Source organism: Spea bombifrons, chromosome 5, assembly GCF_027358695.1.
Source record: "Spea bombifrons isolate aSpeBom1 chromosome 5, aSpeBom1.2.pri, whole genome shotgun sequence".
Taxonomy (NCBI): Eukaryota; Metazoa; Chordata; class Amphibia; order Anura; family Pelobatidae; genus Spea; species Spea bombifrons.
The window spans coordinates 107623828-107651037 of record NC_071091.1 but is presented as its reverse complement, the minus strand read 5'-3'; the positions used below and the strand labels follow the sequence as shown (position 1 = coordinate 107651037).

General features: G+C 46.5%; 36 non-coding genes across 36 annotated transcripts; all 36 read right to left on the bottom strand.

The window, feature by feature from the left end:
• Nucleotides 1-380: 380 nt before the first annotated feature.
• LOC128498196 (U4 spliceosomal RNA) lies at nucleotides 381-522 on the bottom strand. The gene has a single exon (XR_008354445.1). It is a non-coding gene; the product is annotated as a U4 spliceosomal RNA (small nuclear RNA).
• Nucleotides 523-1014: 492 nt separating this feature from the next.
• Nucleotides 1015-1156, bottom strand: LOC128498487 (U4 spliceosomal RNA). The gene has a single exon (XR_008354712.1). It is a non-coding gene; the product is annotated as a U4 spliceosomal RNA (small nuclear RNA).
• A 491-nt stretch (nucleotides 1157-1647) lies between these two features.
• LOC128498146 (U4 spliceosomal RNA) lies at nucleotides 1648-1789 on the bottom strand. The gene has a single exon (XR_008354401.1). It is a non-coding gene; the product is annotated as a U4 spliceosomal RNA (small nuclear RNA).
• Nucleotides 1790-2280: 491 nt separating this feature from the next.
• LOC128498465 (U4 spliceosomal RNA) lies at nucleotides 2281-2422 on the bottom strand. The gene has a single exon (XR_008354691.1). It is a non-coding gene; the product is annotated as a U4 spliceosomal RNA (small nuclear RNA).
• Nucleotides 2423-2913: 491 nt separating this feature from the next.
• LOC128498420 (U4 spliceosomal RNA) lies at nucleotides 2914-3055 on the bottom strand. Its single transcript, XR_008354648.1, has one exon. It is a non-coding gene; the product is annotated as a U4 spliceosomal RNA (small nuclear RNA).
• A 491-nt stretch (nucleotides 3056-3546) lies between these two features.
• On the bottom strand, nucleotides 3547-3688 carry LOC128498360 (U4 spliceosomal RNA). Its single transcript, XR_008354591.1, has one exon. It is a non-coding gene; the product is annotated as a U4 spliceosomal RNA (small nuclear RNA).
• Nucleotides 3689-4179: 491 nt separating this feature from the next.
• LOC128498195 (U4 spliceosomal RNA) lies at nucleotides 4180-4321 on the bottom strand. The gene has a single exon (XR_008354444.1). It is a non-coding gene; the product is annotated as a U4 spliceosomal RNA (small nuclear RNA).
• Nucleotides 4322-4812: 491 nt separating this feature from the next.
• LOC128498376 (U4 spliceosomal RNA) lies at nucleotides 4813-4954 on the bottom strand. The gene has a single exon (XR_008354605.1). It is a non-coding gene; the product is annotated as a U4 spliceosomal RNA (small nuclear RNA).
• A 491-nt stretch (nucleotides 4955-5445) lies between these two features.
• On the bottom strand, nucleotides 5446-5587 carry LOC128498451 (U4 spliceosomal RNA). Its single transcript, XR_008354677.1, has one exon. It is a non-coding gene; the product is annotated as a U4 spliceosomal RNA (small nuclear RNA).
• Nucleotides 5588-6078: 491 nt separating this feature from the next.
• Nucleotides 6079-6220, bottom strand: LOC128498193 (U4 spliceosomal RNA). The gene has a single exon (XR_008354443.1). It is a non-coding gene; the product is annotated as a U4 spliceosomal RNA (small nuclear RNA).
• Nucleotides 6221-6712: 492 nt separating this feature from the next.
• On the bottom strand, nucleotides 6713-6854 carry LOC128498486 (U4 spliceosomal RNA). The gene has a single exon (XR_008354711.1). It is a non-coding gene; the product is annotated as a U4 spliceosomal RNA (small nuclear RNA).
• Nucleotides 6855-7345: 491 nt separating this feature from the next.
• On the bottom strand, nucleotides 7346-7487 carry LOC128498145 (U4 spliceosomal RNA). Its single transcript, XR_008354400.1, has one exon. It is a non-coding gene; the product is annotated as a U4 spliceosomal RNA (small nuclear RNA).
• A 491-nt stretch (nucleotides 7488-7978) lies between these two features.
• On the bottom strand, nucleotides 7979-8120 carry LOC128498464 (U4 spliceosomal RNA). The gene has a single exon (XR_008354690.1). It is a non-coding gene; the product is annotated as a U4 spliceosomal RNA (small nuclear RNA).
• A 491-nt stretch (nucleotides 8121-8611) lies between these two features.
• LOC128498419 (U4 spliceosomal RNA) lies at nucleotides 8612-8753 on the bottom strand. Its single transcript, XR_008354647.1, has one exon. It is a non-coding gene; the product is annotated as a U4 spliceosomal RNA (small nuclear RNA).
• Nucleotides 8754-9244: 491 nt separating this feature from the next.
• LOC128498359 (U4 spliceosomal RNA) lies at nucleotides 9245-9386 on the bottom strand. Its single transcript, XR_008354590.1, has one exon. It is a non-coding gene; the product is annotated as a U4 spliceosomal RNA (small nuclear RNA).
• A 491-nt stretch (nucleotides 9387-9877) lies between these two features.
• On the bottom strand, nucleotides 9878-10019 carry LOC128498192 (U4 spliceosomal RNA). The gene has a single exon (XR_008354442.1). It is a non-coding gene; the product is annotated as a U4 spliceosomal RNA (small nuclear RNA).
• A 491-nt stretch (nucleotides 10020-10510) lies between these two features.
• On the bottom strand, nucleotides 10511-10652 carry LOC128498191 (U4 spliceosomal RNA). Its single transcript, XR_008354441.1, has one exon. It is a non-coding gene; the product is annotated as a U4 spliceosomal RNA (small nuclear RNA).
• Nucleotides 10653-11143: 491 nt separating this feature from the next.
• Nucleotides 11144-11285, bottom strand: LOC128498189 (U4 spliceosomal RNA). The gene has a single exon (XR_008354440.1). It is a non-coding gene; the product is annotated as a U4 spliceosomal RNA (small nuclear RNA).
• A 491-nt stretch (nucleotides 11286-11776) lies between these two features.
• LOC128498435 (U4 spliceosomal RNA) lies at nucleotides 11777-11918 on the bottom strand. Its single transcript, XR_008354662.1, has one exon. It is a non-coding gene; the product is annotated as a U4 spliceosomal RNA (small nuclear RNA).
• A 491-nt stretch (nucleotides 11919-12409) lies between these two features.
• Nucleotides 12410-12551, bottom strand: LOC128498188 (U4 spliceosomal RNA). Its single transcript, XR_008354439.1, has one exon. It is a non-coding gene; the product is annotated as a U4 spliceosomal RNA (small nuclear RNA).
• A 491-nt stretch (nucleotides 12552-13042) lies between these two features.
• On the bottom strand, nucleotides 13043-13184 carry LOC128498471 (U4 spliceosomal RNA). The gene has a single exon (XR_008354697.1). It is a non-coding gene; the product is annotated as a U4 spliceosomal RNA (small nuclear RNA).
• A 491-nt stretch (nucleotides 13185-13675) lies between these two features.
• Nucleotides 13676-13816, bottom strand: LOC128498520 (U4 spliceosomal RNA). The gene has a single exon (XR_008354742.1). It is a non-coding gene; the product is annotated as a U4 spliceosomal RNA (small nuclear RNA).
• Nucleotides 13817-14307: 491 nt separating this feature from the next.
• Nucleotides 14308-14449, bottom strand: LOC128498427 (U4 spliceosomal RNA). Its single transcript, XR_008354655.1, has one exon. It is a non-coding gene; the product is annotated as a U4 spliceosomal RNA (small nuclear RNA).
• A 491-nt stretch (nucleotides 14450-14940) lies between these two features.
• LOC128498187 (U4 spliceosomal RNA) lies at nucleotides 14941-15082 on the bottom strand. Its single transcript, XR_008354438.1, has one exon. It is a non-coding gene; the product is annotated as a U4 spliceosomal RNA (small nuclear RNA).
• A 491-nt stretch (nucleotides 15083-15573) lies between these two features.
• LOC128498375 (U4 spliceosomal RNA) lies at nucleotides 15574-15715 on the bottom strand. The gene has a single exon (XR_008354604.1). It is a non-coding gene; the product is annotated as a U4 spliceosomal RNA (small nuclear RNA).
• A 491-nt stretch (nucleotides 15716-16206) lies between these two features.
• On the bottom strand, nucleotides 16207-16348 carry LOC128498450 (U4 spliceosomal RNA). Its single transcript, XR_008354676.1, has one exon. It is a non-coding gene; the product is annotated as a U4 spliceosomal RNA (small nuclear RNA).
• A 491-nt stretch (nucleotides 16349-16839) lies between these two features.
• Nucleotides 16840-16981, bottom strand: LOC128498186 (U4 spliceosomal RNA). The gene has a single exon (XR_008354437.1). It is a non-coding gene; the product is annotated as a U4 spliceosomal RNA (small nuclear RNA).
• Nucleotides 16982-17473: 492 nt separating this feature from the next.
• Nucleotides 17474-17615, bottom strand: LOC128498485 (U4 spliceosomal RNA). The gene has a single exon (XR_008354710.1). It is a non-coding gene; the product is annotated as a U4 spliceosomal RNA (small nuclear RNA).
• A 491-nt stretch (nucleotides 17616-18106) lies between these two features.
• LOC128498354 (U4 spliceosomal RNA) lies at nucleotides 18107-18248 on the bottom strand. Its single transcript, XR_008354585.1, has one exon. It is a non-coding gene; the product is annotated as a U4 spliceosomal RNA (small nuclear RNA).
• Nucleotides 18249-18739: 491 nt separating this feature from the next.
• LOC128498434 (U4 spliceosomal RNA) lies at nucleotides 18740-18881 on the bottom strand. The gene has a single exon (XR_008354661.1). It is a non-coding gene; the product is annotated as a U4 spliceosomal RNA (small nuclear RNA).
• A 491-nt stretch (nucleotides 18882-19372) lies between these two features.
• On the bottom strand, nucleotides 19373-19514 carry LOC128498185 (U4 spliceosomal RNA). The gene has a single exon (XR_008354436.1). It is a non-coding gene; the product is annotated as a U4 spliceosomal RNA (small nuclear RNA).
• Nucleotides 19515-20005: 491 nt separating this feature from the next.
• On the bottom strand, nucleotides 20006-20147 carry LOC128498433 (U4 spliceosomal RNA). The gene has a single exon (XR_008354660.1). It is a non-coding gene; the product is annotated as a U4 spliceosomal RNA (small nuclear RNA).
• A 491-nt stretch (nucleotides 20148-20638) lies between these two features.
• LOC128498184 (U4 spliceosomal RNA) lies at nucleotides 20639-20780 on the bottom strand. Its single transcript, XR_008354435.1, has one exon. It is a non-coding gene; the product is annotated as a U4 spliceosomal RNA (small nuclear RNA).
• Nucleotides 20781-21271: 491 nt separating this feature from the next.
• Nucleotides 21272-21413, bottom strand: LOC128498470 (U4 spliceosomal RNA). The gene has a single exon (XR_008354696.1). It is a non-coding gene; the product is annotated as a U4 spliceosomal RNA (small nuclear RNA).
• Nucleotides 21414-21904: 491 nt separating this feature from the next.
• On the bottom strand, nucleotides 21905-22045 carry LOC128498519 (U4 spliceosomal RNA). Its single transcript, XR_008354741.1, has one exon. It is a non-coding gene; the product is annotated as a U4 spliceosomal RNA (small nuclear RNA).
• A 491-nt stretch (nucleotides 22046-22536) lies between these two features.
• LOC128498183 (U4 spliceosomal RNA) lies at nucleotides 22537-22678 on the bottom strand. The gene has a single exon (XR_008354434.1). It is a non-coding gene; the product is annotated as a U4 spliceosomal RNA (small nuclear RNA).
• Nucleotides 22679-27210: the final 4532 nt, after the last annotated feature.

Sequence of the window (27210 nt, the reverse complement as noted above, 5' to 3'; positions counted from 1 at the left end):
CAAATTTCACTGGCGAGTGACCAATGGTTTCTCCGGAAAAGGCCTGGAAGCTCAGATCTTTCAGGCAAAATGCAAACGAGGGCCCACCTTCACGTTCCGAGACAAAATGCACTTGTTTACCTCATGGGGCTCAAAGGCTTTCCCTACTGTCAAGGGTTTGAAGAATCAAGATCTCTTTGATGAGATTACTAGAGCTGACCCCATATGCCTGTTAAGACGATAAGAGTCACACTCTTGGGTTAGGATATAACACGGAGATATGAAAGATGGGTTTGGACTAGGACAACTTGATGTGCTGCAACAGGTAGGTCCGCAGTAAGGAATGAGTTGCGGGTGCCGTGCTTTAAGCCGTATCTTCTATTATTAAACAGACACACCAGTCTCACAAGAGACCGTCAAAAATTGCCAGTGCTGACTATTTTTCAAGTCATCACGGCGGGGTATTGGGAAAAGTTTTCAATTAGCAATAATCACGCCTCGGTTAAAACCTCATGGGCTACGATACTGCCACTGCGCAAAGCTGGAGACTAGGCAGCTTAGGTATGTAAAGGACGTCCACCAAGATCTCGTTAACGTTTTGGCTAGGTACGGGCGGTTATTAGGCCAGGGCAGAGCATTGTGGGAGCGTGTCATGCAAATTTCACTGGCGAGTGACCAATGGTTTCTCCGGGAAAGGCCTGGAAGCTCAGATCTTTCAGGCAAAATGCAAACGAGGGCCCACCTTCACGTTCCGAGACAAAATGCACTTGTTTACCTCATGGGGCCCAAAGGCTTTCCCTACTGTCAAGGGTTTGAAGAATCAAGATCTCTTTGATGAGATTACTAGAGCTGACCCCATATGCCTGTTAAGACGATAAGAGTCACACTCTTGGGTTAGGATATAACACGGAGATATGAAAGACGGGTTTGGACTAGGACAACTTGATGTGCTGCGACAGGTAGGTCCGCAGTATGGAACGAGTTGTGGGTGCCATGCTTTAAGCCGTATCTTCTATTATTAAACAGACACACCAGTCTCACAAGAGACCGTCAAAAACTGCCAGTGCTGACTATTTTTCAAGCCATCACGGCGGGGTATTGGGAAAAGTTTTCAATTAGCAATAATCACGCCTCGGTTAAAACCTCATGGGCTACGATACTGCCACTGCGCAAAGCTGGGGACTAGGCAGCTTTGGTATATAAAGGACGTCCACCAAGATCTCGTTAACGTTTTGGCTAGGTATGGGCGGTCATTAGGCCAGGGCAGAGCATTGTGGGAGCGGTCATGCAAATTTCACTGGCGAGTGACCAATGGTTTCTCCGGAAAAGGCCTGGAAGCTCAGATCTTTCAGGCAAAATGCAAACGAGGGCCCACCTTCACTTTCCGAGACAAAATGCACTTGTTTATCTCATGGGGCTCAAAGGCTTTCCCTACTGTCAAGGGTTTGAAGAATCAAGATCTCTTTGATGAGATTACTAGAGCTGACCCCATATGCCTGTTAAGACGATAAGAGTCACACTCTTGGGTTAGGATATAACACGGAGATATGAAAGATGGGTTTGGACTAGGACAACTTGATGTGCTTCAACAGGTAGGTCCGCAGTAAGGAATGAGTTGTGGGTGCCGTGCTTTAATCCGTATCTTCTATTATTAAACAGACACACCAGTCTCACAAGAGACCGTCAAAAATTGCCAGTGCTGACTATTTTTCAAGTCATCACGGCGGGGTATTGGGAAAAGTTTTCAATTAGCAATAATCACGCCTCGGTTAAAACCTCATGGGCTACGATATTGCCACTGCGCAAAGCTGGGGACTAGGCAGCTATGGTATATAAAGGACGTCCACCAAGATCTCGTTAACGTTTTGGCTAGGTATGGGCGGTCATTAGGCCAGGGCAGAGCATTGTGTGAGCGGTCATGCAAATTTCACTGGCGAGTGACCAATGGTTTCTCCGGAAAAGGCCTGGAAGCTCAGATCTTTCAGGCAAAATGCAAACGAGGGCCCACCTTCACGTTCCGAGACAAAATGCACTTGTTTACCTCATGGGGCTCAAAGGCTTTCCCTACTGTCAAGGGTTTGAAGAATCAAGATCTCTTTGATGAGATTACTCGAGCTGACCCCATATGCCTGTTAAGACGATAAGAGTCACACTCTTGGGTTAGGATATAACACGGAGATATGAGAGATGGGTTTGGACTAGGACAACTTGATGTGCTGCAACAGGTAGGTCCGCAGTATGGAACGGGTTGTGGGTGCCGTGATTTAAGCCGTATCTTCTATTATTAAACAGACACACCAGTCTCACAAGAGACCGTCAAAAATTGCCAGTGCTGACTATTTTTCAAGTCATCACGGGGGGGAATTGGGAAAAGTTTTCAATCAGCAATAATCACGCCTCGGTTAAAACCTCATGGGCTACGATACTGCCACTGCGCAAAGCTGAGGACTAGGCAGCGTTGGTATATAAAGGATGTCCACCAAGATCTCGTTAACGTTTTGGCTAGGTATGGGCGGTCATTAGGCCAGGGCAGAGCATTGTGGGAGCGGTCATGCAAATTTCACTGGCGAGTGACCAATGGTTTCTCCGGAAAAGGCCTGGAAGCTCTGATCTTTCAGGCAAAATGCAAACGAGGGCCCACCTTCACGTTCCGAGACAAAATGCACTTGTTTACCTCATGGGGCTCAAAGGCTTTCCCTACTGTCAAGGGTTTGAAGAATCAAGATCTCTTTGATGAGATTACTAGAGCTGACCCCATATGCCTGTTAAGACGATAAGAGTCACACTCTTGGGTTAGGATATAACACGGAGATATGAAAGATGGGTTTGGACTAGGACAACTTGATGTGCTGCAACAGGTAGGTCCGCAGTAAGGAATGAGTTGCGGGTGCCGTGCTTTAAGCCGTATCTTCTATTATTAAACAGACACACCAGTCTCACAAGAGACCGTCAAAAATTGCCAGTGCTGACTATTTTTCAAGTCATCACGGCGGGGTATTGGGAAAAGTTTTCAATTAGCAATAATCACGCCTTGGTTAAAACCTCATGGGCTACGATACTGCCACTGCGCAAAGCTGGGTACCAGGCAGCTTTGGTATATAAAGGACGTCCACCAAGATCTCGTTAACGTTTTGGCTAGGTATGGGCAGTCATTAGGCCAGGGCAGAGCATTGTGGGAGCGGTCATGCAAATTTCACTGGCGAGTGACCAATGGTTTCTCCGGAAAAGGCCTGGAAGCTCAGATCTTTCAGGCAAAATGCAAACGAGGGCCCACCTTCACGTTCCGAGACAAAATGCACTTGTTTACCTCATGGGGCTCAAAGGCTTTCCCTACTGTCAAGGGTTTGAAGAATCAAGATCTCTTTGATGAGATTACAAGAGCTGACCCCATATGCCTGTTAAGACGATAAGAGTCACACTCTTGGGTTAGGATATAACACGGAGATATGAAAGATGGGTTTGGACTAGGACAACCTGATGTGCTGCAACATGTAGGTCCGCAGTATGGAATGAGTTGTGGGTACCGTGCTTTAAGCCGTATCTTCTATTATTAAACAGACACACCAGTCTCACAAGAGACCGTCAAAAATTGCCAGTGCTGACTATTTTTCAAGTCATCACGGCGGGGTATTGGGAAAAGTTTTCAATTAGCAATAATCACGCCTCGGTTAAAACCTCATGGGCTACGATACGGCCACTGCGCAAAGCTGGGCACTAGGCAGCTTTGGTATATAAAGGACGTCCACCAAGATCTCGTTAACGTTTTGGCTAGGTATGGGCGGTCATTAGGCCAGGGCAGAGCATTGTGGGAGCGGTCATGCAAATTTCACTGGCGAGTGACCAATGGTTTCTCCGGAAAAGGCCTGGAAGCTCAGATCTTTCAGGCAAAATGCAAACGAGGGCCCACCTTCACGTTCCGAGACAAAATGCACTTGTTTACCTCATGGGGCCCAAAGGCTTTCCCTACTTTCAAGGGTTTGAAGAATCAAGATCTCTTTGATGAGATTACTAGAGCTGACCCCATATGCCTGTTAAGACGATAAGAGTCACACTCTTGGGTTAGGATATAACACGGAGATATGAAAGACTGGTTTGGACTAGGACAATTTGATGTACTGCAACAGGTAGGTCCGCAGCATGGAATGAGTTGTGGGTGCCGTGCTTTAAGCCGTATCTTCTATTATTAAACAGACACACCAGTCTCACAAGAGACCGTCAAAAATTGCCAGTGCTGACTATTTTTCAAGTCATCACGGCGGGGTATTGGGAAAAGTTTTCAATTAGCAATAATCACGCCTCGGTTAAAACCTCATGGGCTACGATACTGCCACTGCGCAAAGCTGGGGACTAGGCAGCTATGGTATATAAAGGACGTCCACCAAGATCTCGTTAACGTTTTGGCTAGGTATGGGCGGTCATTAGGCCAGGGCAGAGCATTGTGGGAGCGGTCATGCAAATTTCACTGGCGAGTGACCAATGGTTTCTCCGGAAAAGGCCTGGAAGCTCAGATCTTTCAGGCAAAATGCAAACGAGGGCCCACCTTCACGTTCCGAGACAAAATGCACTTGTTTACCTCATGGGGCTCAAAGGCTTTCCCTACTGTCAAGGGTTTGAAGAATCAAGATCTCTTTGATGAGATTACTAGAGCTGACCCCATATGCCTGTTAAGACGATAAGAATCACACTCTTGGGTTAGGATATAACACGGAGATATGAGAGATGGGTTTGGACTAGAACAACTTGATGTGCTGCAACAGGTAGGTCCGCAGTATGGAACGAGTTGTGGGTGCCGTGATTTAAGCCGTATCTTCTATTATTAAACAGACACACCAGTCTCACAAGAGACCGTCAAAAATTGCCAGTGCTGACTATTTTTCAAATCATCACGGCGGGGTATTGGGAAAAGTTTTCAATTAGCAATAATCACGCCTCGGTTAAAACCTCATGGGCTACGATACTGCCACTGCGCAAAGCTAAGGACTAGGCAGCTTTGGTATATAAAGGACGTCCACCAAGATCTCGTTAACGTTTTGGCTAGGTATGGGCGGTCATTAGGCCAGGGCAGAGCATTGTGGGAGCGGTCATGCAAATTTCACTGGCGAGTGACCAATGGTTTCTCCGGAAAAGGCCTGGAAGCTCAGATCTTTCAGGCAAAATGCAAACGAGGGCCCACCTTCACGTTCCGAGACAAAATGCACTTGTTTACCTCATGGGGCTCAAAGGCTTTCCCTACTGTCAAGGGTTTGAAGAATCAAGATCTCTTTGATGAGATTACTAGAGCTGACCCCATATGCCTGTTAAGACGATAAGAGTCACACTCTTGGGTTAGGATATAACACGGAGATATGAGAGATGGGTTTGGACTAGGACAACTTGATGTGCTGCAACAGGTAGGTCCGCAGTATGGAACGAATTGTGGGTGCCGTGCTTTAAGCCGTATCTTCTATTATTAAACAGACACACCAGTCTCACAAGAGACCGTCAAAAATTGCCAGTGCTGACTATTTTTCAAGTCATCACGGCGGGGTATTGGGAAAAGTTTTCAATTAGCAATAATCACGCCTCGGTTAAAACCTCATGGGCTACGATACTGCCGCTGCGCAAACCTGGGGACTAGGCAGCTTTGGTATATAAAGGACGTCCACCAAGATCTCGTTAACGTTTTGGCTAGGTATGGGCGGTCATTAGGCCAGGGCAGAGCATTGTGGGAGCGGTCATGCAAATTTCACTGGCGAGTGACCAATGGTTTCTCCGGAAAAGGCCTGGAAGCTCAGATCTTTCAGGCAAAATGCAAACGAGGGCCCACCTTCACGTTCCGAGACAAAATGCACTTGTTTACCTCATGGGGCTCAAAGGCTTTCCCTACTGTCAAGGGTTTGAAGAATCAAGATCTCTTTGATGAGATTACTAGAGCTGACCCCATATGCCTGTTAAGACGATAAGAGTCACACTCTTGGGTTAGGATATAACACGGAGATATGAAAGATGGGTTTGGACTAGGACAACTTGATGTGCTGCAACAGGTAGGTCCGCAGTAAGGAATGAGTTGCGGGTGCCGTGCTTTAAGCCGTATCTTCTATTATTAAACAGACACACCAGTCTCACAAGAGACCGTCAAAAATTGCCAGTGCTGACTATTTTTCAAGTCATCACGGCGGGGTATTGGGAAAAGTTTTCAATTAGCAATAATCACGCCTCGGTTAAAACCTCATGGGCTACGATACTGCCACTGCGCAAAGCTGGAGACTAGGCAGCTTAGGTATGTAAAGGACGTCCACCAAGATCTCGTTAACGTTTTGGCTAGGTACGGGCGGTTATTAGGCCAGGGCAGAGCATTGTGGGAGCGTGTCATGCAAATTTCACTGGCGAGTGACCAATGGTTTCTCCGGGAAAGGCCTGGAAGCTCAGATCTTTCAGGCAAAATGCAAACGAGGGCCCACCTTCACGTTCCGAGACAAAATGCACTTGTTTACCTCATGGGGCCCAAAGGCTTTCCCTACTGTCAAGGGTTTGAAGAATCAAGATCTCTTTGATGAGATTACTAGAGCTGACCCCATATGCCTGTTAAGACGATAAGAGTCACACTCTTGGGTTAGGATATAACACGGAGATATGAAAGACGGGTTTGGACTAGGACAACTTGATGTGCTGCGACAGGTAGGTCCGCAGTATGGAACGAGTTGTGGGTGCCATGCTTTAAGCCGTATCTTCTATTATTAAACAGACACACCAGTCTCACAAGAGACCGTCAAAAACTGCCAGTGCTGACTATTTTTCAAGCCATCACGGCGGGGTATTGGGAAAAGTTTTCAATTAGCAATAATCACGCCTCGGTTAAAACCTCATGGGCTACGATACTGCCACTGCGCAAAGCTGGGGACTAGGCAGCTTTGGTATATAAAGGACGTCCACCAAGATCTCGTTAACGTTTTGGCTAGGTATGGGCGGTCATTAGGCCAGGGCAGAGCATTGTGGGAGCGGTCATGCAAATTTCACTGGCGAGTGACCAATGGTTTCTCCGGAAAAGGCCTGGAAGCTCAGATCTTTCAGGCAAAATGCAAACGAGGGCCCACCTTCACTTTCCGAGACAAAATGCACTTGTTTATCTCATGGGGCTCAAAGGCTTTCCCTACTGTCAAGGGTTTGAAGAATCAAGATCTCTTTGATGAGATTACTAGAGCTGACCCCATATGCCTGTTAAGACGATAAGAGTCACACTCTTGGGTTAGGATATAACACGGAGATATGAAAGATGGGTTTGGACTAGGACAACTTGATGTGCTTCAACAGGTAGGTCCGCAGTAAGGAATGAGTTGTGGGTGCCGTGCTTTAATCCGTATCTTCTATTATTAAACAGACACACCAGTCTCACAAGAGACCGTCAAAAATTGCCAGTGCTGACTATTTTTCAAGTCATCACGGCGGGGTATTGGGAAAAGTTTTCAATTAGCAATAATCACGCCTCGGTTAAAACCTCATGGGCTACGATATTGCCACTGCGCAAAGCTGGGGACTAGGCAGCTATGGTATATAAAGGACGTCCACCAAGATCTCGTTAACGTTTTGGCTAGGTATGGGCGGTCATTAGGCCAGGGCAGAGCATTGTGTGAGCGGTCATGCAAATTTCACTGGCGAGTGACCAATGGTTTCTCCGGAAAAGGCCTGGAAGCTCAGATCTTTCAGGCAAAATGCAAACGAGGGCCCACCTTCACGTTCCGAGACAAAATGCACTTGTTTACCTCATGGGGCTCAAAGGCTTTCCCTACTGTCAAGGGTTTGAAGAATCAAGATCTCTTTGATGAGATTACTCGAGCTGACCCCATATGCCTGTTAAGACGATAAGAGTCACACTCTTGGGTTAGGATATAACACGGAGATATGAGAGATGGGTTTGGACTAGGACAACTTGATGTGCTGCAACAGGTAGGTCCGCAGTATGGAACGGGTTGTGGGTGCCGTGATTTAAGCCGTATCTTCTATTATTAAACAGACACACCAGTCTCACAAGAGACCGTCAAAAATTGCCAGTGCTGACTATTTTTCAAGTCATCACGGGGGGGAATTGGGAAAAGTTTTCAATCAGCAATAATCACGCCTCGGTTAAAACCTCATGGGCTACGATACTGCCACTGCGCAAAGCTGAGGACTAGGCAGCGTTGGTATATAAAGGATGTCCACCAAGATCTCGTTAACGTTTTGGCTAGGTATGGGCGGTCATTAGGCCAGGGCAGAGCATTGTGGGAGCGGTCATGCAAATTTCACTGGCGAGTGACCAATGGTTTCTCCGGAAAAGGCCTGGAAGCTCTGATCTTTCAGGCAAAATGCAAACGAGGGCCCACCTTCACGTTCCGAGACAAAATGCACTTGTTTACCTCATGGGGCTCAAAGGCTTTCCCTACTGTCAAGGGTTTGAAGAATCAAGATCTCTTTGATGAGATTACTAGAGCTGACCCCATATGCCTGTTAAGACGATAAGAGTCACACTCTTGGGTTAGGATATAACACGGAGATATGAAAGATGGGTTTGGACTAGGACAACTTGATGTGCTGCAACAGGTAGGTCCGCAGTAAGGAATGAGTTGCGGGTGCCGTGCTTTAAGCCGTATCTTCTATTATTAAACAGACACACCAGTCTCACAAGAGACCGTCAAAAATTGCCAGTGCTGACTATTTTTCAAGTCATCACGGCGGGGTATTGGGAAAAGTTTTCAATTAGCAATAATCACGCCTTGGTTAAAACCTCATGGGCTACGATACTGCCACTGCGCAAAGCTGGGTACCAGGCAGCTTTGGTATATAAAGGACGTCCACCAAGATCTCGTTAACGTTTTGGCTAGGTATGGGCAGTCATTAGGCCAGGGCAGAGCATTGTGGGAGCGGTCATGCAAATTTCACTGGCGAGTGACCAATGGTTTCTCCGGAAAAGGCCTGGAAGCTCAGATCTTTCAGGCAAAATGCAAACGAGGGCCCACCTTCACGTTCCGAGACAAAATGCACTTGTTTACCTCATGGGGCTCAAAGGCTTTCCCTACTGTCAAGGGTTTGAAGAATCAAGATCTCTTTGATGAGATTACAAGAGCTGACCCCATATGCCTGTTAAGACGATAAGAGTCACACTCTTGGGTTAGGATATAACACGGAGATATGAAAGATGGGTTTGGACTAGGACAACCTGATGTGCTGCAACATGTAGGTCCGCAGTATGGAATGAGTTGTGGGTACCGTGCTTTAAGCCGTATCTTCTATTATTAAACAGACACACCAGTCTCACAAGAGACCGTCAAAAATTGCCAGTGCTGACTATTTTTCAAGTCATCACGGCGGGGTATTGGGAAAAGTTTTCAATTAGCAATAATCACGCCTCGGTTAAAACCTCATGGGCTACGATACGGCCACTGCGCAAAGCTGGGCACTAGGCAGCTTTGGTATATAAAGGACGTCCACCAAGATCTCGTTAACGTTTTGGCTAGGTATGGGCGGTCATTAGGCCAGGGCAGAGCATTGTGGGAGCGGTCATGCAAATTTCACTGGCGAGTGACCAATGGTTTCTCCGGAAAAGGCCTGGAAGCTCAGATCTTTCAGGCAAAATGCAAACGAGGGCCCACCTTCACGTTCCGAGACAAAATGCACTTGTTTACCTCATGGGGCCCAAAGGCTTTCCCTACTTTCAAGGGTTTGAAGAATCAAGATCTCTTTGATGAGATTACTAGAGCTGACCCCATATGCCTGTTAAGACGATAAGAGTCACACTCTTGGGTTAGGATATAACACGGAGATATGAAAGACTGGTTTGGACTAGGACAATTTGATGTACTGCAACAGGTAGGTCCGCAGCATGGAATGAGTTGTGGGTGCCGTGCTTTAAGCCGTATCTTCTATTATTAAACAGACACACCAGTCTCACAAGAGACCGTCAAAAATTGCCAGTGCTGACTATTTTTCAAGTCATCACGGCGGGGTATTGGGAAAAGTTTTCAATTAGCAATAATCACGCCTCGGTTAAAACCTCATGGGCTACGATACTGCCACTGCGCAAAGCTGGGCACCAGGCAGCTTTGGTATATAAAGTACGTCCACAAAGATCTCGTTAACGTTTTGGCTAGGTATGGGCAGTCATTAGGCCAGGGCAGAGCATTGTGGGAGCGGTCATGCAAATTTCACTGGCGAGTGACCAATGGTTTCTCCGGAAAAGGCCTGGAAGCTCAGATCTTTCAGGCAAAATGCAAAAGAGGGCCCACCTTCACGTTCCGAGACAAAATGCACTTGTTTACCTCATGGGGCTCAAAGGCTTTCCCTACTGTCAAGGGTTTGAAGAATCAAGATCTCTTTGATGAGATTACTAGAGCTGACCCAATATGCCTGTTAAGACGATAAGAGTCACACTCTTGGGTTAGGATATAACACGGAGATATGAAAGATGGGTTTGGACTAGGACAACCTGATGTGCTGCAACAGGTAGGTCCGCAGTATGGAACAAGTTGTGGGTACCGTGCTTTAAGCCGTATCTTCTATTATTAAACAGACACACCAGTCTCACAAGAGACCGTCAAAAATTGCCAGTGCTGACTATTTTTCAAGTCATCACGGCGGGGTATTGGGAAAAGTTTTCAATTAGCAATAATCACGCCTCGGTTAAAACCTCATGGGCTACGATACTGCCACTGCGCAAAGCTGGGGGCTAGGCAGCTTTGGTATATAAAGGACGTCCACCAAGATCTCGTTAACGTTTTGGCTAGGTATGGGCGGTCATTAGGCCAGGGCAGAGCATTGTGGGAGCGGTCATGCAAATTTCACTGGCGAGTGACCAATGGTTTCTCCGGAAAAGGCCTGGAAGCTCAGATCTTTCAGGCAAAATGCAAACGAGGGCCCACCTTCACGTTCTGAGACAAAATGCACTTGTTTACCTCATGGGGCTCAAAGGCTTTCCCTACTGTCAAGGGTTTGAAGAATCAAGATCATTTTGATGAGATTACTAGAGCTGACCCCATATGCCTGTTAAGACGATAAGAGTCACACTCTTGGGTTAGGATATAACACGGAGATATGAAAGATGGGCTTGGACTAGGACAACTTGATGTGCTGCAACAGGTAGGTCCGCAGTATCGAATAAGTTGTGGGTGCCGTGCTTTAAGCCGTATCTTCTATTATTAAACAGACACACCAGTCTCACAAGAGACCGTCAAAAATTGCCAGTGCTGACTATTTTTCAAGTCATCACGGCGGGGTATTGGGAAAAGTTTTCAATTAGCAATAATCACGCCTCGGTTAAAACCTCATGGGCTACGATACTGCCACTGCGCAAAGCTGGGGACTAGGCAGCTTTGGTATATAAAGGACGTCCACCAAGGTCTCGTTAACGTTTTGGCTAGGTATGGGCGGTCATTAGGCCAGGGCAGAGCATTGTGGGAGCGGTCATGCAAATTTCACTGGCGAGTGACCAATGGTTTCTCCGGAAAAGGTCTGGAAGTTCAGATCTTTCAGGCAAAATGCAAACGAGGGCCCACCTTCACGTTCCGAGACAAAATGCACTTGTTTACCTCATGGGGCTCAAAGGCTTTCCCTACTGTCAAGGGTTTAAAGAATCAAGATCACTTTGATGAGATTACAAGAGCTGACCCCATATGCCTGTTAAGACGATAAGAGTCACACTCTTGGGTTAGGATATAACACGGAGATATGAAAGATGGGTTTGGACTAGGACAACTTGATGTGCTGCAACAGGTAGGTCCGCAGTATGGAATGAGTTGCGGGTGACGTGCTTTAAGCCGTATCTTCTATTATTAAACAGACACACCAGTCTCACAAGAGACCGTCAAAAATTGCCAGTGCTGACTATTTTTCAAGTCATCACGGCGGGGTATTGGGAAAAGTTTTCAATTAGCAATAATCACACCTCGGTTAAAACCTCATGGGCTACGATACTGCCACTGCGCAAAACTGGGGACTAGGCAGCTTTGGTATATAAAGGACGTCCACCAAGATCTCGTTAACGTTTTGGCTAGGTATGGGCGGTCATTAGGCCAGGGCAGAGCATTGTGGGAGCGGTCATGCAAATTTCACTGGCGAGTGACCAATGGTTTCTCCGGAAAAGGCCTGGAAGCTCAGATCTTTCAGGCAAAATGCAAACGAGGGTCCACCTTCACGTTCCGAGACAAAATGCACTTGTTTACCTCATGGGGCTCAAAGGCTTTCCCTACTGTCAAGGGTTTGAAGAATCAAGATCTCTTTGATGAGATTACTAGAGCTGACCCCATATGCCTGTTAAGACGATAAGAGTCACACTCTTGGGTTAGGATATAACACGGAGATATGAAAGATGGGTTTGGACTAGGACAACTTGATGTGCTGCAACAGGTAGGTCCGCAGTAAGGAATGAGTTGCGGGTGCCGTGCTTTAAGCCGTATCTTCTATTATTAAACAGACACACCAGTCTCACAAGAGACCGTCAAAAATTGCCAGTGCTGACTATTTTTCAAGTCATCACGGCGGGGTATTGGGAAAAGTTTTCAATTAGCAATAATCACGCCTCGGTTAAAACCTCATGGGCTACGATACTGCCACTGCGCAAAGCTGGGGACTAGGCAGCTTTGGTATATAAAGGACGTCCACCAAGATCTCGTTAACGTTTTGGCTAGGTATGGGCGGTCATTAGGCCAGGGCAGCGCATTGTGGGAGCGGTCATGCAAATTTCACTGGCGAGTGACCAATGGTTTCTCCGGAAAAGGACTGGAAGCTCAGATCTTTCAGGCAAAACGCAAACGAGGGCCCACCTTCACGTTCCGAGACAAAATGCACTTGTTTACCTCATGGGGCTCAAAGGCTTTCCCTACTGTCAAGGGTTTGAAGAATCAAGATCTCTTTGATGAGATTACTAGAGCTGACCCCATATGCCTGTTAAGACGATAAGAGTCACACTCTTGGGTTAGGATATAACACGGAGATATGAGAGATGGGTTTGGACTAGGACAACTTGATGTGCTGCGACAGGTAGGTCCGCAGTATGGAATGAGTTGTGGGTGCCGTGCTTTAAGCCGTATCTTCTATTATTAAACAGACACACCAGTCTCACAAGAGACCGTCAAAAATTGCCGGTGCTGACTATTTTTCAAGTCATCACGGCGGGGTATTGGGAAAAGTTTTCAATTAGCAATAATCACACCTCGGTTAAAACCTCATGGGCTACGACACTGCCACTGCGCAAAGCTGGGGACTAGGCAGCTTTGGTATATAAAGGACGTCCACCAAGATCTCGTTAACGTTTTGGCTAGGTATGGGCGGTCATTAGGCCAGGGCAGAGCATTGTGGGAGCGGTCATGCAAATTTCACTGGCGAGTGACCAATGGTTTCTCCGGAAAAGGCCTGGAAGCTCAGATCTTTCAGGCAAAACGCAAACGAGGGCCCACCTTCACGTTCCGAGACAAAATGCACTTGTTTACCTCATGGGGCTCAAAGGCTTTCCCTACTGTCAAGGTTTTGAAGAATCAAGATCTCTTTGATGAGATTACTAGAGCTGACCCCATATGCCTGTTAAGACGATAAGAGTCACACTCTTGGGTTAGGATATAACACGGAGATATGAGAGATGGGTTTGGACTAAGACAACTTGATGTGCTGCAACAGGTAGGTCCGCAGTATGGAATGAGTTGTGGGTGCCGTGCTTTAAGCAGTGTCTTCTGTTATTAAACAGACACATCAGTCTCACAAGAGACCGTAAAAATTGCCAATGCTGACTATTTTTCAAGACATCACGGCGGGGTATTGGAAAAAGTTTTCAATTAGCAATAATCACGCCTCGGTTAAAACCTCATGGGCAACGATACTGCCACTGCGCAAAGCTGGGGACTAGGCAGCTTTGGTATATAAAGGATGTCCACCAAGATCTCGTTAACGTTTTGGCTAGGTATGGGCGGTCATTAGGCCAGGGCAGCGCATTGTGGGAGCGGTCATGCAAATTTCACTGGCGAGTGACCAATGGTTTCTCCGGAAAAGGCCTGGAAGCTCAGATCTTTCAGGCAAAATGCAAACGAGGGCCCACCTTCACGTTCCGAGACAAAATGCACTTGTTTACCTCATGGGGCTCAAAGGCTTTCCCTACTGTCAAGGGTTTGAAGAATCAAGATCTCTTTGATGAGATTACTAGAGCTGACCCCATATGCCTGTTAAGACGATAAGAGTCACACTCTTGGGTTAGGATATAACACGGAGATATGAAAGATGGGTTTGGACTAGGACAACTTGATGTGCTGCAACAGATAGGTCCGCAGTAAGGAATGAGTTGCGGGTGCCGTGCTTTAAGCCGTATCTGCTATTATTAAACAGACACACCAGTCTCACAAGAGACCGTGAAAAATTGCCAGTGCTGACTATTTTTCAAGTCATCACGGCGGGGTATTGGGAAAAGTTTTCAATTAGCAATAATCACGCCTCGGTTAAAACCTCATGGGCTACGATACTGCCACTGCGCAAAGCTGGAGACTAGGCAGCTTAGGTATGTAAAGGACGTCCACCAAGATCTCGTTAACGTTTTGGCTAGGTACGGGCGGTTATTAGGCCAGGGCAGAGCATTGTGGGAGCGGTCATGCAAATTTCACTGGCGAGTGACCAATGGTTTCTCCGGGAAAGGCCTGAAAGCTCAGATCTTTCAGGCAAAATGCAAACGAGGGCCCACCTTCACGTTCCGAGACAAAATGCACTTGTTTACCTCATGGGGCTCAAAGGCTTTCCCTACTGTCAAGGGTTTGAAGAATCAAGATCTCTTTGATGAGATTACTAGAGCTGACCCCATATGCCTGTTAAGACGATAAGAGTCACACTCTTGGGTTAGGATATAACACGGAGATATGAAAGACGGGTTTGGACTAGGACAACTTGATGTCCTTCAACAGGTAGGTCCGCAGTAAGGAATGAGTTGTGGGTGCCGTGCTTTAAGCCGTATCTTCTATTATTAAACAGACACACCAGTCTCACAAGAGACCGTCAAAAATTGCCAGTGCTGACTATTTTTCAAGTCATCACGGCGGGGTATTGGGAAAAGTTTTCAATTAGCAATAATCACGCCTCGGTTAAAACCTCATGGGCTACGATACTGCCACTGCGCAAAGCTGGGGACTAGGCAGCTATGGTATATAAAGGACGTCCACCAAGATCTCGTTAACGTTTTGGCTAGGTATGGGCGGTCATTAGGCCAGGGCAGAGCATTGTGGGAGCGGTCATGCAAATTTCACTGGCGAGTGACCAATGGTTTCTCCGGAAAAGGCCTGGAAGCTCAGATCTTTCAGGCAAAATGCAAACGAGGGCCCACCTTCACGTTCCGAGACAAAATGCACTTGTTTACCTCATGGGGCTCAAAGGCTTTCCCTACTGTCAAGGGTTTGAAGAATCAAGATCTCTTTGATGAGATTACTAGAGCTGACCCCATATGCCTGTTAAGACGATAAGAATCACACTCTTGGGTTAGGATATAACACGGAGATATGAGAGATGGGTTTGGACTAGAACAACTTGATGTGCTGCAACAGGTAGGTCCGCAGTATGGAACGAGTTGTGGGTGCCGTGATTTAAGCCGTATCTTCTATTATTAAACAGACACACCAGTCTCACAAGAGACCGTCAAAAATTGCCAGTGCTGACTATTTTTCAAATCATCACGGCGGGGTATTGGGAAAAGTTTTCAATTAGCAATAATCACGCCTCGGTTAAAACCTCATGGGCTACGATACTGCCACTGCGCAAAGCTAAGGACTAGGCAGCTTTGGTATATAAAGGACGTCCACCAAGATCTCGTTAACGTTTTGGCTAGGTATGGGCGGTCATTAGGCCAGGGCAGAGCATTGTGGGAGCGGTCATGCAAATTTCACTGGCGAGTGACCAATGGTTTCTCCGGAAAAGGCCTGGAAGCTCAGATCTTTCAGGCAAAATGCAAACGAGGGCCCACCTTCACGTTCCGAGACAAAATGCACTTGTTTACCTCATGGGGCTCAAAGGCTTTCCCTACTGTCAAGGGTTTGAAGAATCAAGATCTCTTTGATGAGATTACTAGAGCTGACCCCATATGCCTGTTAAGACGATAAGAGTCACACTCTTGGGTTAGGATATAACACGGAGATATGAGAGATGGGTTTGGACTAGGACAACTTGATGTGCTGCAACAGGTAGGTCCGCAGTATGGAACGAATTGTGGGTGCCGTGCTTTAAGCCGTATCTTCTATTATTAAACAGACACACCAGTCTCACAAGAGACCGTCAAAAATTGCCAGTGCTGACTATTTTTCAAGTCATCACGGCGGGGTATTGGGAAAAGTTTTCAATTAGCAATAATCACGCCTCGGTTAAAACCTCATGGGCTACGATACTGCCGCTGCGCAAACCTGGGGACTAGGCAGCTTTGGTATATAAAGGACGTCCACCAAGATCTCGTTAACGTTTTGGCTAGGTATGGGCGGTCATTAGGCCAGGGCAGAGCATTGTGGGAGCGGTCATGCAAATTTCACTGGCGAGTGACCAATGGTTTCTCCGGAAAAGGCCTGGAAGCTCAGATCTTTCAGGCAAAATGCAAACGAGGGCCCACCTTCACGTTCCGAGACAAAATGCACTTGTTTACCTCATGGGGCTCAAAGGCTTTCCCTACTGTCAAGGGTTTGAAGAATCAAGATCTCTTTGATGAGATTACTAGAGCTGACCCCATATGCCTGTTAAGACGATAAGAGTCACACTCTTGGGTTAGGATATAACACGGAGATATGAAAGATGGGTTTGGACTAGGACAACTTGATGTGCTGCAACAGGTAGGTCCGCAGTAAGGAATGAGTTGCGGGTGCCGTGCTTTAAGCCGTATCTTCTATTATTAAACAGACACACCAGTCTCACAAGAGACCGTCAAAAATTGCCAGTGCTGACTATTTTTCAAGTCATCACGGCGGGGTATTGGGAAAAGTTTTCAATTAGCAATAATCACGCCTCGGTTAAAACCTCATGGGCTACGATACTGCCACTGCGCAAAGCTGGAGACTAGGCAGCTTAGGTATGTAAAGGACGTCCACCAAGATCTCGTTAACGTTTTGGCTAGGTACGGGCGGTTATTAGGCCAGGGCAGAGCATTGTGGGAGCGTGTCATGCAAATTTCACTGGCGAGTGACCAATGGTTTCTCCGGGAAAGGCCTGGAAGCTCAGATCTTTCAGGCAAAATGCAAACGAGGGCCCACCTTCACGTTCCGAGACAAAATGCACTTGTTTACCTCATGGGGCCCAAAGGCTTTCCCTACTGTCAAGGGTTTGAAGAATCAAGATCTCTTTGATGAGATTACTAGAGCTGACCCCATATGCCTGTTAAGACGATAAGAGTCACACTCTTGGGTTAGGATATAACACGGAGATATGAAAGACGGGTTTGGACTAGGACAACTTGATGTGCTGCGACAGGTAGGTCCGCAGTATGGAACGAGTTGTGGGTGCCATGCTTTAAGCCGTATCTTCTATTATTAAACAGACACACCAGTCTCACAAGAGACCGTCAAAAACTGCCAGTGCTGACTATTTTTCAAGCCATCACGGCGGGGTATTGGGAAAAGTTTTCAATTAGCAATAATCACGCCTCGGTTAAAACCTCATGGGCTACGATACTGCCACTGCGCAAAGCTGGGGACTAGGCAGCTTTGGTATATAAAGGACGTCCACCAAGATCTCGTTAACGTTTTGGCTAGGTATGGGCGGTCATTAGGCCAGGGCAGAGCATTGTGGGAGCGGTCATGCAAATTTCACTGGCGAGTGACCAATGGTTTCTCCGGAAAAGGCCTGGAAGCTCAGATCTTTCAGGCAAAATGCAAACGAGGGCCCACCTTCACTTTCCGAGACAAAATGCACTTGTTTATCTCATGGGGCTCAAAGGCTTTCCCTACTGTCAAGGGTTTGAAGAATCAAGATCTCTTTGATGAGATTACTAGAGCTGACCCCATATGCCTGTTAAGACGATAAGAGTCACACTCTTGGGTTAGGATATAACACGGAGATATGAAAGATGGGTTTGGACTAGGACAACTTGATGTGCTTCAACAGGTAGGTCCGCAGTAAGGAATGAGTTGTGGGTGCCGTGCTTTAAGCCGTATCTTCTATTATTAAACAGACACACCAGTCTCACAAGAGACCGTCAAAAATTGCCAGTGCTGACTATTTTTCAAGTCATCACGGCAGGGTATTGGGAAAAGTTTTCAATTAGCAATAATCACGCCTCGGTTAAAACCTCATGGGCTACGATATTGCCACTGCGCAAAGCTGGGGACTAGGCAGCTATGGTATATAAAGGACGTCCACCAAGATCTCGTTAACGTTTTGGCTAGGTATGGGCGGTCATTAGGCCAGGGCAGAGCATTGTGGGAGCGGTCATGCAAATTTCACTGGCGAGTGACCAATGGTTTCTCCGGAAAAGGCCTGGAAGCTCAGATCTTTCAGGCAAAATGCAAACGAGGGTCCACCTTCACGTTCCGAGACAAAATGCACTTGTTTACCTCATGGGGCTCAAAGGCTTTCCCTACTGTCAAGGGTTTGAAGAATCAAGATCTCTTTGATGAGATTACTAGAGCTGACCCCATATGCCTGTTAAGACGATAAGAGTCACACTCTTGGGTTAGGATATAACACGGAGATATGAAAGATGGGTTTGGACTAGGACAACTTGATGTGCTGCAACAGGTAGGTCCGCAGTATGGAATGAGTTGCGGGTGACGTGCTTTAAGCCGTATCTTCTATTATTAAACAGACACACCAGTCTCACAAGAGACCGTCAAAAATTGCCAGTGCTGACTATTTTTCAAGTCATCACGGCGGGGTATTGGGAAAAGTTTTCAATTAGCAATAATCACACCTCGGTTAAAACCTCATGGGCTACGATACTGCCACTGCGCAAAACTGGGGACTAGGCAGCTTTGGTATATAAAGGACGTCCACCAAGATCTCGTTAACGTTTTGGCTAGGTATGGGCGGTCATTAGGCCAGGGCAGAGCATTGTGGGAGCGGTCATGCAAATTTCACTGGCGAGTGACCAATGGTTTCTCCGGAAAAGGCCTGGAAGCTCAGATCTTTCAGGCAAAATGCAAACGAGGGTCCACCTTCACGTTCCGAGACAAAATGCACTTGTTTACCTCATGGGGCTCAAAGGCTTTCCCTACTGTCAAGGGTTTGAAGAATCAAGATCTCTTTGATGAGATTACTAGAGCTGACCCCATATGCCTGTTAAGACGATAAGAGTCACACTCTTGGGTTAGGATATAACACGGAGATATGAAAGATGGGTTTGGACTAGGACAACTTGATGTGCTGCAACAGGTAGGTCCGCAGTAAGGAATGAGTTGCGGGTGCCGTGCTTTAAGCCGTATCTTCTATTATTAAACAGACACACCAGTCTCACAAGAGACCGTCAAAAATTGCCAGTGCTGACTATTTTTCAAGTCATCACGGCGGGGTATTGGGAAAAGTTTTCAATTAGCAATAATCACGCCTCGGTTAAAACCTCATGGGCTACGATACTGCCACTGCGCAAAGCTGGGGACTAGGCAGCTTTGGTATATAAAGGACGTCCACCAAGATCTCGTTAACGTTTTGGCTAGGTATGGGCGGTCATTAGGCCAGGGCAGAGCATTGTGGGAGCGGTCATGCAAATTTCACTGGCGAGTGACCAATGGTTTCTCCGGAAAAGGCCTGGAAGCTCAGATCTTTCAGGCAAAATGCAAACGAGGGCCCACCTTCACGTTCCGAGACAAAATGCACTTGTTTACCTCATGGGGCTCAAAGGCTTTCCCTACTGTCAAGGGTTTGAAGAATCAAGATCTCTTTGATGAGATTACTAGAGCTGACCCCATATGCCTGTTAAGACGATAAGAGTCACACTCTTGGGTTAGGATATAACACGGAGATATGAAAGATGGGTTTGGACTAGGACAACTTGATGTGCTGCAACAGGTAGGTCCGCAGTATGGAATGAGTTGCGGGTGACGTGCTTTAAGCCGTATCTTCTATTATTAAACAGACACACCAGTCTCACAAGAGACCGTCAAAAATTGCCAGTGCTGACTATTTTTCAAGTCATCACGGCGGGGTATTGGGAAAAGTTTTCAATTAGCAATAATCACACCTCGGTTAAAACCTCATGGGCTACGATACTGCCACTGCGCAAAACTGGGGACTAGGCAGCTTTGGTATATAAAGGACGTCCACCAAGATCTCGTTAACGTTTTGGCTAGGTATGGGCGGTCATTAGGCCAGGGCAGAGCATTGTGGGAGCGGTCATGCAAATTTCACTGGCGAGTGACCAATGGTTTCTCCGGAAAAGGCCTGGAAGCTCAGATCTTTCAGGCAAAATGCAAACGAGGGTCCACCTTCACGTTCCGAGACAAAATGCACTTGTTTACCTCATGGGGCTCAAAGGCTTTCCCTACTGTCAAGGGTTTGAAGAATCAAGATCTCTTTGATGAGATTACTAGAGCTGACCCCATATGCCTGTTAAGACGATAAGAGTCACACTCTTGGGTTAGGATATAACACGGAGATATGAAAGATGGGTTTGGACTAGGACAACTTGATGTGCTGCAACAGGTAGGTCCGCAGTAAGGAATGAGTTGCGGGTGCCGTGCTTTAAGCCGTATCTTCTATTATTAAACAGACACACCAGTCTCACAAGAGACCGTCAAAAATTGCCAGTGCTGACTATTTTTCAAGTCATCACGGCGGGGTATTGGGAAAAGTTTTCAATTAGCAATAATCACGCCTCGGTTAAAACCTCATGGGCTACGATACTGCCACTGCGCAAAGCTGGGGACTAGGCAGCTTTGGTATATAAAGGACGTCCACCAAGATCTCGTTAACGTTTTGGCTAGGTATGGGCGGTCATTAGGCCAGGGCAGCGCATTGTGGGAGCGGTCATGCAAATTTCACTGGCGAGTGACCAATGGTTTCTCCGGAAAAGGACTGGAAGCTCAGATCTTTCAGGCAAAACGCAAACGAGGGCCCACCTTCACGTTCCGAGACAAAATGCACTTGTTTACCTCATGGGGCTCAAAGGCTTTCCCTACTGTCAAGGGTTTGAAGAATCAAGATCTCTTTGATGAGATTACTAGAGCTGACCCCATATGCCTGTTAAGACGATAAGAGTCACACTCTTGGGTTAGGATATAACACGGAGATATGAGAGATGGGTTTGGACTAGGACAACTTGATGTGCTGCGACAGGTAGGTCCGCAGTATGGAATGAGTTGTGGGTGCCGTGCTTTAAGCCGTATCTTCTATTATTAAACAGACACACCAGTCTCACAAGAGACCGTCAAAAATTGCCGGTGCTGACTATTTTTCAAGTCATCACGGCGGGGTATTGGGAAAAGTTTTCAATTAGCAATAATCACACCTCGGTTAAAACCTCATGGGCTACGACACTGCCACTGCGCAAAGCTGGGGACTAGGCAGCTTTGGTATATAAAGGACGTCCACCAAGATCTCGTTAACGTTTTGGCTAGGTATGGGCGGTCATTAGGCCAGGGCAGAGCATTGTGGGAGCGGTCATGCAAATTTCACTGGCGAGTGACCAATGGTTTCTCCGGAAAAGGCCTGGAAGCTCAGATCTTTCAGGCAAAACGCAAACGAGGGCCCACCTTCACGTTCCGAGACAAAATGCACTTGTTTACCTCATGGGGCTCAAAGGCTTTCCCTACTGTCAAGGTTTTGAAGAATCAAGATCTCTTTGATGAGATTACTAGAGCTGACCCCATATGCCTGTTAAGACGATAAGAGTCACACTCTTGGGTTAGGATATAACACGGAGATATGAGAGATGGGTTTGGACTAAGACAACTTGATGTGCTGCAACAGGTAGGTCCGCAGTATGGAATGAGTTGTGGGTGCCGTGCTTTAAGCAGTGTCTTCTGTTATTAAACAGACACATCAGTCTCACAAGAGACCGTAAAAATTGCCAATGCTGACTATTTTTCAAGACATCACGGCGGGGTATTGGAAAAAGTTTTCAATTAGCAATAATCACGCCTCGGTTAAAACCTCATGGGCAACGATACTGCCACTGCGCAAAGCTGGGGACTAGGCAGCTTTGGTATATAAAGGATGTCCACCAAGATCTCGTTAACGTTTTGGCTAGGTATGGGCGGTCATTAGGCCAGGGCAGCGCATTGTGGGAGCGGTCATGCAAATTTCACTGGCGAGTGACCAATGGTTTCTCCGGAAAAGGCCTGGAAGCTCAGATCTTTCAGGCAAAATGCAAACGAGGGCCCACCTTCACGTTCCGAGACAAAATGCACTTGTTTACCTCATGGGGCTCAAAGGCTTTCCCTACTGTCAAGGGTTTGAAGAATCAAGATCTCTTTGATGAGATTACTAGAGCTGACCCCATATGCCTGTTAAGACGATAAGAGTCACACTCTTGGGTTAGGATATAACACGGAGATATGAAAGATGGGTTTGGACTAGGACAACTTGATGTGCTGCAACAGATAGGTCCGCAGTAAGGAATGAGTTGCGGGTGCCGTGCTTTAAGCCGTATCTTCTATTATTAAACAGACACACCAGTCTCACAAGAGACCGTCAAAAATTGCCAGTGCTGACTATTTTTCAAGTCATCACGGCGGGGTATTGGGAAAAGTTTTCAATTAGCAATAATCACGCCTCGGTTAAAACCTCATGGGCTACGATACTGCCACTGCGCAAAGCTGGAGACTAGGCAGCTTAGGTATGTAAAGGACGTCCACCAAGATCTCGTTAACGTTTTGGCTAGGTACGGGCGGTTATTAGGCCAGGGCAGAGCATTGTGGGAGCGGTCATGCAAATTTCACTGGCGAGTGACCAATGGTTTCTCCGGGAAAGGCCTGAAAGCTCAGATCTTTCAGGCAAAATGCAAACGAGGGCCCACCTTCACGTTCCGAGACAAAATGCACTTGTTTACCTCATGGGGCTCAAAGGCTTTCCCTACTGTCAAGGGTTTGAAGAATCAAGATCTCTTTGATGAGATTACTAGAGCTGACCCCATATGCCTGTTAAGACGATAAGAGTCACACTCTTGGGTTAGGATATAACACGGAGATATGAAAGACGGGTTTGGACTAGGACAACTTGATGTCCTTCAACAGGTAGGTCCGCAGTAAGGAATGAGTTGTGGGTGCCGTGCTTTAAGCCGTATCTTCTATTATTAAACAGACACACCAGTCTCACAAGAGACCGTCAAAAATTGCCAGTGCTGACTATTTTTCAAGTCATCACGGCGGGGTATTGGGAAAAGTTTTCAATTTTTTTTTTTTTTTTTTTTTTTATACCACTCAGTCCACGCACATCCCTCAGATGGTATTCCGGACGGCAATAGGGCAACATCCTCATGGTATATTTTTCCAAATAATCCCTCACCTCTTAGTGCAACATAAAACACATATATACAAATATATACAAAAACCCCAAACCCCCGCCGACCTCAACTAAACCCATACTCCAAAATCCTCCCGTGACCAGCCATAACAACCATCCTCGCCCCCTCCCTCCCTCCCCCAACCCTACGTCAACACCTCCCTAACCAACCTCACACCCAAGAACATCTCTCAACCCCCACCCCATTCCCTCCATTTCTTAGTTTTCCAAACCCCTTCCGCATCAACCTCCCCAAACTTCCGTAAATCCCTCAAAAAATACACATACATTCGTCCCCGAATCATCCTAACACAACCATCAACCTCAACCAAATCTTTCTTAAATATTAACAAATTCCTCACATCCCACAATGCTTCCTTCACACAACTTATCAACATCCAAAACAAACGTCTCCTCTTCTTATCTAAGTCACATAACCCAAAAAACACCTCTTCAAACCCCCATCCATCCATCCCTACTAACTCCTTAACAAACCTCCCCATTCTCTGCCACACTTGTACTGCATAGTCACAAACCCAAAACACATGCACCACACTTTCCACTCTACCACACCTATCCCTAGGACAAACTTCAGAAACACACAACTTTCTCACTCTCTGGAACTCCCTAGTTGGCAAACATCCGTGTACCGCCATCCAACTCACATCCCTCTGTCTATTAGCTAACTCCCTATCTGATACCATCTTCCACACCAACTGACTTTGACTTTCTGTCAACCCACCCAACCTAACACCCAACTCCCGATCCCTAATCATCCGTAACACACACCTCTTCTCCTCCCACATAGCCACAGTCACACCCTGCAATTCATACTTTTTAATTCCACACTCAATTCTCTCATAAAACCAAGGCACTCTGAAACATACCGGTTTCTTACGATCCAACACGTACAACCCATACCTCCTCAACAAATCACCCGCCGCGTATCTCAACATGCAACCTACCATTGACTCCTTCTTGCACACCTTCATACATACCCGTATATACTGTATCATCAAAAAACGTTCAATCTCAGGCATATCCATACCCCCTTTCTCTACTTGTAAGATCACTTTCTCCCTTTTCAAACGCTCCATCCTAGAATTCCAAAAAAACAAAAACAAACGTCTTACTAACTTCCTAATCACACTCGCACTACCAGGAAAAACCACATTTAAATACAACAACAACGGAACAATCACCACTTTCACAATTAACACTCTCCCAGAGAAGGATAAAGTCCTAGATGACCACAAACCTAACTTTTGATTAACCTTACTTACCACCTTATCCCAACTCTCACGTCCATCCAATCTCTCATCAAACTTAACCCCTAATACCTCAATCTCATCCTTCTTCACAGGCCATCCACACAGCTCCAATTCCCTCCAAGCACCAAACGCTTTGCACGCACACTTACCCCAATTAACCTTAAACCCACTCCCCATACAAAACCCATCCACCAACAACTTAACCCTTCTCAACCCAGCTTGCGTTCTGCATACTACCGTTACATCGTCCATATAGCCTAAAACTTTCAAACTCCTCCCATCACTACCAGGTATTTCTACTCCTCTCACAACCTTATCACTTCTAATCATTCTTAACAAAGGTTCAATCACACAAATAAACAGAATAGGTGACAATGGACAACCCTGCCTTACCCCTGACTTTACACAAAAACTCTCTGACAAACAACCATTCACCATCACTTTACTACTAATTCCTTCATACAAACTTCGCAACCACCTCAACATTCCTGCAGGTATCCCTAATCTTTCCAATATCCTAAACAAAAACCCATGCACCACCCTATCATACGCCTTCTCAAAATCAATCGTTGCAATCGCTACTTCCATCTTCCTGTCCATACAATACCACAAAGCATCCCGTAACACAATCAAACTATCACTAATCTGTCTCCCAGGCACCGCACACACTTGTTCCTCCCCAACCAAACTAGTAACAACCATCCTCAACCGATTCGCTAACACTTTTGCAATCACCTTGTAATCCACATTCAACAATGTAATCGGTCTCCAATTTCTCAAATCCCTTCTATCACCTTTTTTAAATAATAACACAATCACACCTTCTTTCATTGAATCTAGCAACACATTCTTACGCAACACTTCCACACAAACTTCCATAAAATCACTTCCAACTATATCCCAAAACTTGCAATAAAACTCGACAGGCAACCCATCACATCCAGGCGTCTTCCCTTTAGCCATACTCTTCACCACACATTCTAATTCATCCTTCGTTATTTCCCTTACCAAATCCTCAGCATCTATACTATCTATTCTCTTTTCTACACCATCCAAGATCTCACTCTCTACCTTTAAATCTCTAACTTTCTCCATATATAAATCCTTATAAAAATCCACCACCACATCCACTATCCCTACCCCATTCACAACACCCCCATCCTTATCAAACACACATTCCATTAAACTCTTCCCACCAAACGCCTTCTTAAAAAAGAACCTAGTGCACTTCTCGTCTTCTTCAAAAATTTTCACCCTAGCATGAAACATAATCTTTTTTTTTTTTTTTGTAAATTCAAGTTTTATTAACCTCTGTGACACAAAGCAGGTCATGAACAGATATACCAACAATGTATACATGGAAGCCACAACCAAGATACCAAACAGCACATTGCGTAAATACACAGTCATGTACAGAAAAATACAGTGCTATGTTACAAATATATTGACACCAAGTGACCTGACCGTTGGCTATAACAAAGGAATCTATTCAGACAATGTAGCACACCTGCACAGAAGTGGTTTTGTAATATGTAAACAAGAAAAATCATAGTTAGAGGAGTAGAAGAAATAGTCCGAGAGTGGGGAAAAAAGGTGGGGAAGGAAGAAGGAATGGGAGATGACGCTCGCCTCAGGAGCACAACTAATTAGAGATGGAATAGATCCAACCTGTTGGCAAAATCTGTATGTGCAGAGAGCCAGGGCGACCAAATGGCATCAAACTTGGATAACTCATCCTTCAATTTGGCCGTTAGATGTTCCATGATTATGATATTCCAGATAGCTGTTTGTATCTCGGCATCAGTCGGCGGCGACCCCTTCCATCTCCTTGCGATTGCCAGCTTAACTGCTGCACAGATGCGGTGTATAAGCTTGTGGTTGTGGGATGAGAGCGCAGGCTGTACGGCGTCCATCACAAGCAGGGCCACCTCCGGGGTATCCTGAATCTCTAGATCCAACGCCTGGGATAGCTTGCGGAAGGTGTCCCGCCAGATAGGCCGAACCGATGCACAGCTCCACCACGCATGCAGGTAAGTGCCGGGTTGTCCACAGCCCCTGAAGCATGTTGCAAGAGCCGACTGGAATATGTGAGACAAACGTATCGGAGAGAGGTACCAGTGCGCTACTACTTTAAATAGTCTTTCCTGTACCACCGTGCACACAGTAAGTTTATGCGCGGTGGATGCCGCCCTCTCCCATGCCTCAGGTGGGAATACACAGTTGAGGGCCGTGTGCCAGCTGTGCCTGTAAGAAGGTGGATCTGCGTACTTAAGCTCCAGGAAGCGACCGTAGTATGTAGAGATTGCTTGTGTGCGGCGCTTACCCGCGAGGAAACGTTTCTCAAACACCGTAGGAACGGCCACCGGACGTCTCGACAGCAGGGAGTGGATAAAATGCCTAATCTGGAGATACCGAAACAATTCCCTTGATGGGATGTCGATCGACTCACGCAGCGTGTGGAATGGAACAACCGCATTCTGATGGATCAACTGGCTCACTCGCACAAGTCCCCTCTCCAGCCACCACTGGAAAATCTTCGGCTCGAGCCCCGCTGGAAACGCCGGGTTAAAGAACACGG